At 40.4% G+C, this 7365-nt stretch overlaps 1 non-coding gene across 1 annotated transcript; it reads left to right on the top strand.

Moving 5' to 3' along the window:
• Positions 1-6783: 6783 nt before the first annotated feature.
• On the top strand, positions 6784-6889 carry LOC115936182 (U6 spliceosomal RNA). The gene has a single exon (XR_004071743.2). It is a non-coding gene; the product is annotated as a U6 spliceosomal RNA (small nuclear RNA).
• Positions 6890-7365: the final 476 nt, after the last annotated feature.

The following is a 7365-nucleotide window of genomic DNA, read 5'->3' as shown; positions in this document are numbered from 1 at the left end:
GTTGTAGCCACATCACTCCAATCTGCCTTTGTCTTCATGTCATATTCTCATGTGTGTGTGCTTAAATTTCTTTCTGCCTCCCCGCTACAAGGATGCTTGCAATTACATTTGTAATCCATCTAGATAATCCAGGATAATGTTCCCATCTTTAGATTCTTAACCTCATCATGTTTGCAAATACCCTTTTTCCAAATAAGGAAAAATTCACAGGTTCCAAAGATTATGACAGGAATGTCTTGAGGCAGGAGAGGATATGTTCTAGCCTACCATAATATCCTAACAGTATGTCTTTGAGATTGACAAATAGATCCTAAAATTCATATGGAAAAACAAAAGTATCTAGACCAGACAAAATAATTTTGAAGAAAGAGAATAAGAATGTAGTGACTCATCTTTTGAGATATTAAAACTTATAAATTTAAGAAATGAGACATCATGTTATGATGGGAAGATTAAACAAATAGACTAGTGGATTGAAATAGATATTTCAGAGAGTGACCTATGAAGATAAGGGAATTTGGTGATGACAGAGTTGGCAGTACACATCAAAGTGCAAAAGATGGATTATGCAATACATGATATTTGGACAATTAGCTCTCCAGATGGTAGAAAGTAAAATTAAATTTCTACCCAATGTGACATACAATACCTTCCATATGGATTAAAGATCTCAATGTTACTAGTAAAACTTCAATGTTTTAGATGAAAATATCTTTATTAACTTGATGCAAGATAGGATTGTTTAATTAAGAAATGAAATCTTACACCTTAACGTAAAAAAGAGAGAGGTGTGACTAAATTAAAATTATCAGCTTCTTTGGTTCAAAACCAAAACACCACCAACAAAGTTTAAACAGAAGCTGTAGATGGAGAGAAGATATTTGCACATCATCTAACCAACAAAAGGTTTGTGTGTGTAGAATAGAGAAATAACTCTTGTAAATATTTGAGAAAAAGCCAAAAGCACCTAATAGAATAATGGATATAGAGTAAGCACATGGAAGTTAAATAAACAACAAGTTGCTCAGTCATAATTCACATCCATTTCTATTGCAAAAAGAAAAGTTTCATAGTATCATATAGATGAAGCTGTTAGCAAGTGAAAACTTGTATAAGTTGCTATAAATTGCTGTAATCGTGTTGGTAAGTTATTTGTCATTACGTAGTAACACTGAAGATGTGTATATTCTATGACTTATAAATTTTACGACTAGGTTTATATCCTAGTCGATATAAACCTCTTTGAGCAGTGCTGTTCAAAAGAATTCTTTGTGATGTTGGAAATGTTTTCTATTAGTACTGTCCAATAGGGTAGTCACAGTTCAGAAGGTGACTAATAGAGCTAATGAGTACCTGAAGTGTGGTTAGTGTAACAAATGAATGCTTTTTTATATTTTCAATAATTAAAATTTAAATCACACCTGTGGCTAAAGGATACTGTATTGTTCATCACAGCTTTAGAAAAACTCTCATAGGTGTATAAAGACATGTCTGGAAAAACGGACAATGCTGCATTTTCCATAAGAGCTATAAATGGGAAACATTGTAAATAAGGAAACAAATACATCTGGGTACTCATGGGCAGTTAAGATGAATGAACTAGAGCTATACTTACTATACTGATTGGGGTGAACACCAAGCTGCTGTAACAATGAGAACCTAAAATTCTCTGGCAGAAATAATTTAAGTTCACATACCTTTCTCACATAACTAAGTCTGTGTAACGGTCCAGTTTGGTGGGATAGATCTGTCATTTGAGAACTCAGTCTCTTCTATCTTTTGTTCTGCCATGACCTAGGGGCATAGTCCTCATCTCCATGATCAAAGCTAGATGATGAGCGAGATCACATGCAAGATGGCAGGAAAAGAAAAGACAGGAGGAATCAGATATCTATTTCCTTTTAAGAAAGTGAGCAAGGAGTTGCACGTGTTATTTCTGCTAGCATTCTATAAAACCCTAGTCATATGTGAGCTGCAAAATGTAGTCACAAGAAAGCTATGACTTCTGAAAGAGAAAGCGTATTTGGAGAGACAGCAGCCGTATGCTTTGGTCTCCTTTACTGGCCATCCAAATATCTGTGCACATATTTCTTCCAAGCCATAGAACATTCATTTCACAAGATAGACAATTCAAAGTCTCAGCCAGTTATGGCAAACAGTTCAAATCCACAATTTCTGGATGAGATGTGGTTGTCTCCATTGGGTCTGAGCGTGTCTCCTCATGGCCTGGCAACCTGTGAAGGCAAATTGTTGTCAGACTATCCTCCTAGAGTATAACGTAGACACACCTAGAATGTGATAGTGGGGAAGAACTGCAATGGCTCTCCCTTCAGTGACCCATAGAAGTTATCAAATACTGGCAGCCGGTCACTGCAGACTCCTTGCCTGGTAGAGAGGTAAGTTGCTTGCTTCGCCAATCTGCCTGTACCTTGGTCTACTCTCTCTTTATTTTCTCTCCGTTTTTTAAATAGAGACAGGACCTTGCTCTGTCACCCAGGCTGGAAGGCAGTGGCACCATCATAGATCACTGCAGCCTCAACCTTCCCAGCTCAAGTGAGCTTCCCGCCTTAGCCTCCTTAGTAGCTGTGACCACAGGCGTGCATTACCACACCTGCCTAATTTTTTGAATTTTTGTAGAAATGGGATCTCATGATGCTGCTCAGCTTGGTCTTGAACTCCTGGCCTCCAGTGATCCTCCTGTCTCAACCTCTCAAAGTGCTGGGATTACAAGCATGAGCCACCATACCTGGCCCTGGTTCTGCTCTCTTGTAGAGTAATTCCTTTTACTATTTTTCTCCCGGGTCCTTGTCTTGCCCTCTGACAGTTTCTCTATCCGTTATCATCTTGGGTCACATATGAAGTGGACATTGGAGAGTAAACCATTCTTTGGTACTTCAAGGGTGAAACAATCATGGAATTTTGCTAGTCAGACTTTTGGGTTTTTTTTTTTTTTTTTTTTTTGCTAGTATAATGTTCTCAAAAATGTTGTAGGTTTCTAATCCATTTACTTCCTGTTGGTTGCTCCAATGATCACATTGAAAATTCCTTATCGACAGTTTTCTTAAACTGTACCTCCTTTATTTTCTGACTTCTGTGTTCCAGTGACACACTAAAGAAGAGGAGGCATTGGAGGCGGCCCAAGGTGAAGGCCATAGAGAATTTAAAAGGAAAACAGATCAAAAGATGGGCTGCTATTTATTTTCTCCATACTCTGGAAATTCTAAACAATTTCTGTGATAAAACATACCCCTAGCCAGGGCAGAAAACTTCTACATCTCCCAATTTCTGAGGGACACATGCCTTACCTATTCTTCTTTCCCTCAACATGATGCTTGTTCCCCTAAGATCATCGAAAATGATAAGCTTTTATGGGAAGGTAACAGCCTTAATTTTATGTTTGCCCCAGGCTTTTCTGTGTTTGACTGAAAATTCTTAGTCGGCATTTGAAAGAGGTCTATTCTTGCCTGAACTCATTTTTTTGTTGGTAATACTTTCCGAAAATCAGCAGAAGAACTGCCAGTGAATTGTAACAATCTGTGCCTGTACAGTGCCTGTGACAGACTTGGAAAGCATTTGACCTGGATTCCAAGTTATCAAAGACAGTAGTTGCACCAAATGTCTTTTTTTTTCTTTTCTTTCTTTTTTTTTTTTTTTTTTTTTTTTGAGGCAGAGTCTTACTCTCTCACCCAAGTTGGAGTGCAGTGGCATGATCTCAGCTCACTGCAAACTCCACCTCCCAGGTTCAAGCAATTCTCCTGCCTCAGCCTCCCCAGTAGCTGGGATTACAGGCGTGTGCCACCACGCCTAGCTAATTTTTGTATTTTTAGAAGAGATGGTTTTCACCATGTTGGCCAGGCTGGTCTCTAACTCCTGGCCTCAAGCAATCCTCCCACCTTGGCATCCCAAAGTGCTGGGATTACAGGCATGAGCCCCTGTGCCCAGTCCCAAATGTCTTAACTATAGCACACCAAAAGCCACTTGTTTCTTAGTCTACAATGTTGTTTTCTTGCTGTCAGGCACCTGGCCAAATGATAACTGCAACCTACTTTTGATTTTTATGATGGTGGTATTTTAGTTCTCATACCAATATTTTAAAATGCTGAAAATATAAGAAAAATTGAACAAGGAGTATAGAGCAATACAGCTGAATAGAAGTCTACACTATTCATTCCCCACCCTACAGGAAAACCAAATTTTAACAACTAACTACACATGAAAAGCACCATTATAAGAGCCAAAAAAGGTGAGCAATCACAATACCTGGTTTTAACTTTATATCGCTGGAAGAGTCATTGAAAAGGGCAGGAAAGACAGTCTTGCATTGCCTACACCACCCCTCCCCTATCCCCTTGCTGTGGTGATGGAGAATCTGTGCTCTTGGGAGAGGGAGAGCACAGCGATTGTGAGGCTTTGCATTGATCTTGGTGTTGCCCTGTCACAGTGAAGAGCAGAACCAAGCTGTGCTCAACTGATGTCCACCTATGGAGGAAGAATTTGGACTGGCCCTAGCCAGAGAGGAATCACTCATCCCAGAGATTAGAGCTTGAGTTCTGGCAAGGCTTGCCACCACAGGTTTTAGTGCTCAGGGGGCCCTAAGTGAACTTGAGGTGTAATCTAGGCCACATGGACTTCAATTTCTAGGCAAGATATAGCGCTGAACCCAGTGGACTGGGGAAGCATGAGACCTATTGAGACACCAGCTAGGGGAGCTAAGGGAGTGCTTGTGCCACTCCTCTGTCACCCTCTGGCAGCAGCCACATGGCACAGAGAAATTGCACACTTGGGAGAGGAAGAGCACAGTGACTGGGGACTTTGTGTTGAACTCAGTGCTGCCATGTCACCTGGCAGGATTCATCATCTGCTGACTACAGAGCCCCTGCACCTTGAATAACCAACAGTAATACCCAGGTAATACACTGTTAAGCACTGGATGCTCAGACCTGTTGGCTTCGCATATGACCCAGCGCATTCCCAGCTGTGGTGGCTATGGCGAAGGACTCTTTCTGTTAAAGAAAAGCAGAGAGGAAAGTAAAGGGCACTCTGTCTTGCACATTAGATGCCAGCTCAACCACAGTGGGGTTGAGCACCAAGCAGGCTCTTGGGGTCTTCGAGTCCAGGTCTAGGCTCTTGGTCAGCTTTTCTGGACCTGCCTGGGCCAGAGGAGAGCCCACTGCCCTGAAGGGTGAGTCTCAGGCCTGGCAGCAAGCATCACAAGCTGACTGAAGAGCACTTGGGCTTTGAGAGGGAAGAGTGAGAAGGGCTTTGTCTTGTGATGTGAGTGCCAGCTTAGCCACAGTAGACTAGGACACCAGGTAAATTTCTAAAGGTTTTGACTTCAATCCCTGGCTCCAGACAGCATCTCTGAACCCACCTGGGGCCTGGGGGAACTCATTGCACTGAAGGGAAGGACACAAACCTGGCTGGCTTTGCCACCTGCTGATTGTAGAGCCCTAGGGCCTTGAGCAAACTTAGGCAGGTAGTTGTTACAGTGGGCCTTGGGTGAGGCTAGTGCTGTGCTGGCTTCAGGTCTGAACTAAAACAGTCTCAGTGGTGGTGGCCACAAAGGTGCTTGTGTTTCCCCACCCCTAGTTCCAGGAGGCCAGCACAAAGAAAGAGAGACTTCGTTTGGGAAAAAGTAAGGGAAAATAAAAATATCTCTGCTTGGTAACCCAGAGAATTCTTCCAAATCTTATCCAAGACTACCAAGGCAGTAACTCTATGAGTCTGCAAGAACCACAGCATTGTTGGTTTTGGGGCCCAAGTCCCTTTGAATAACTGGAATGCCTTCTCAAGAAGGTTGGGTACAAATAAGCTCAGACTGTGACATCTAGAATAACTGCCTAATTACTCAATGCCCAGACAATGGTGATCATCTACAAGCATCAAGATCATCCAGGAAAATATGACCTCACCAAATGAATTGAATAAGGTACTAGGGACCAATCCTGGAGAAACAGATAGGTATGACCTTTCAGACAGAGAATTCAAAATAGCTATGCTGAGAAAGCACAAAGAAATTTAAGATAACAGAAAGAAATAATTCAGGATTCAATCAGATAAATTTAACAAAGAGGTTGAAATTATTAAAAAGAATCAAGTAGAAATTATAGAGTTGAAAAATGAAGCTGACATACCGAAGAATGCATCAGAGTCTCTTAATATCAGAATTGATGAAGGAGAAGAAAGAATTAGTGAGCTTGAAGGCAAGCTATTTGAAAATACACAGAGGAGACAAAAAAAAGTAAAGCATAGCTACAGGATCTAGAAAATAGCCTCAACAGTGCAAATCTAAGAGTTATTGGCCTTCAAGAGGAGGCAGAGAAAGAGAAGGGGGTAGAAACTTTATTCAAATAGATAATATCGGAGAATGTCCCAAACCCAGAGAAAGATACCAGTACTCAAGTACCAGAAGATTATAGAACACCAAGCAGATTTAACCCAAAGAAGACTACTACAAGGCATTTAATAAACTCCCAAAGGTCAAAAATAATGAAGGGATCCTAATAGCAGCAACAGAAAAGAAATAAGATACAATGGAGCTCCAATACATCTGGAAGCAGACTTTAGAGTGGAAACCTTTACAGGCCAGAGAGAGTGACATGATATATCTAAAGTGTGGAAGGAAAAATTTTTTACACTAGAATAGTATGTCTGGTGAAAATATCCTTTAAGCATGAAGGAGAAATAAAGACTTTCCCAGACAAAGAAAAGCTGAAAGATTTCATCAACACCAGGCTTGTTCTACAAGAAGTGCTACAGGGATTAATTCAATTAGAAAAGAACATGCTTGTTTCTGTAGCACATATACTAAAATTGGAATGATACAGAGAAGATTAGCATGGCCCCTGCGCAGGATGACGTGCAAATTCGTGAAGCATTCCATATTTTTTCATGACCAAGAACCCAAAAGCAAATGTATTAAAAACAAAGATAAATAGTTGGGACTTAATTAAATTAAAGAGCTTTTGCATGGCAAAAGGAACAGTCAGTGGAGTAAACAGACAACCCACAGAGTGAGAGAAAATCTTCACACTCTATATATCTGACAAAGGGCTAATATCCAGAATCTACAAGGAACTCAAACAAATCAGTAAGGAAAAAACAATCCCATCAAAAAGTGGGCTAAGAACAGGATAGACAATTCTCAAAAGAAGATACACAAAAGGCCAAGAAACATATGAAAAAATTCTCAACATCACTAATAATCTTGGAAATGCAAATCAAAACCACAATGCAATACCACCTTACTCCTGCAAGAATGGCCACAATAAAAAAATCAAAAAACAGATGTTGGCATGGATGCAGTGGACAGGGAACACTTCTACATTGCTGGTGGGAATGTAAACTAGTAAACCCACTATAGAA

The sequence above is a fragment of the Gorilla gorilla genome, chromosome 8, assembly GCF_029281585.2.
Source record: "Gorilla gorilla gorilla isolate KB3781 chromosome 8, NHGRI_mGorGor1-v2.1_pri, whole genome shotgun sequence".
NCBI classification, from domain to species: domain Eukaryota; kingdom Metazoa; phylum Chordata; class Mammalia; order Primates; family Hominidae; genus Gorilla; species Gorilla gorilla.
Note: the sequence above shows the minus strand (reverse complement) of the source record. Positions and strands in the feature narration are given on the sequence as shown.